Genomic DNA, 650 nt, shown 5'->3' with positions numbered 1-650 from the left:
GCTGGCCACATGACTTATGAGGAGAGGTGAGGGAACTGAGATTTTTTAGTCTGCAGAAGAGAGATGGGTGGGATTTTGATAGCTGCTTTCACTACCTGAAAGGTGGTTTCCAAGAGGATGGACTCAGACTTTCTCAGTCGGTAGCAGATGACAGAACAAGGAAATGTTCTAGTTGCAATGGGGGAGGTTTAGGTTGGATTATTAGAAAAAACTTTTCCAGTAGGAGTGTGGTGAAGCCCTGGAATGGTTACCTAGAGATGTGGTGGAATCTCCTTCCGTAGAGGTTTTTTTGAGTGTCAGGCTGACAAAGCCCTGGGCTGTGATGATTTAGTTTGAGAATTGGTCCTGCTTTGAGCAGGGGATTGGACTAGATTTACCTCCTGAGGTCCTCTTCTAACCTGATATTCTATGACTGTGCCTCTGCCTATCCCTTGGGCTCCCTTTGCACCCCAGTACCTTCTCAGCCTTTACAGGGCGCAGTCTGGAGCTTGCTCCAGGGCCCAGAGCTCCCAGCTCCTTGGCCTTCCCAGCCTTGCTCCGACTTTAAGGTACCGGCTCAGCTTCCCAGCAGCCAGGCCCTTCCCTCTCAACAGCTAGAGAGGACTGTTCTTAGCCTGCCAGGCCTAGCAAGCCTCTTTTATAGGGCCAGA

The sequence above is a fragment of the Chelonoidis abingdonii genome, chromosome 3 (assembly GCF_003597395.2).
Source record: "Chelonoidis abingdonii isolate Lonesome George chromosome 3, CheloAbing_2.0, whole genome shotgun sequence".
Classification (NCBI taxonomy): Eukaryota; Metazoa; Chordata; order Testudines; family Testudinidae; genus Chelonoidis; species Chelonoidis abingdonii.
The sequence above is the reverse complement of the archived record's forward strand: the minus strand, read 5'-3'. Positions refer to the sequence as shown.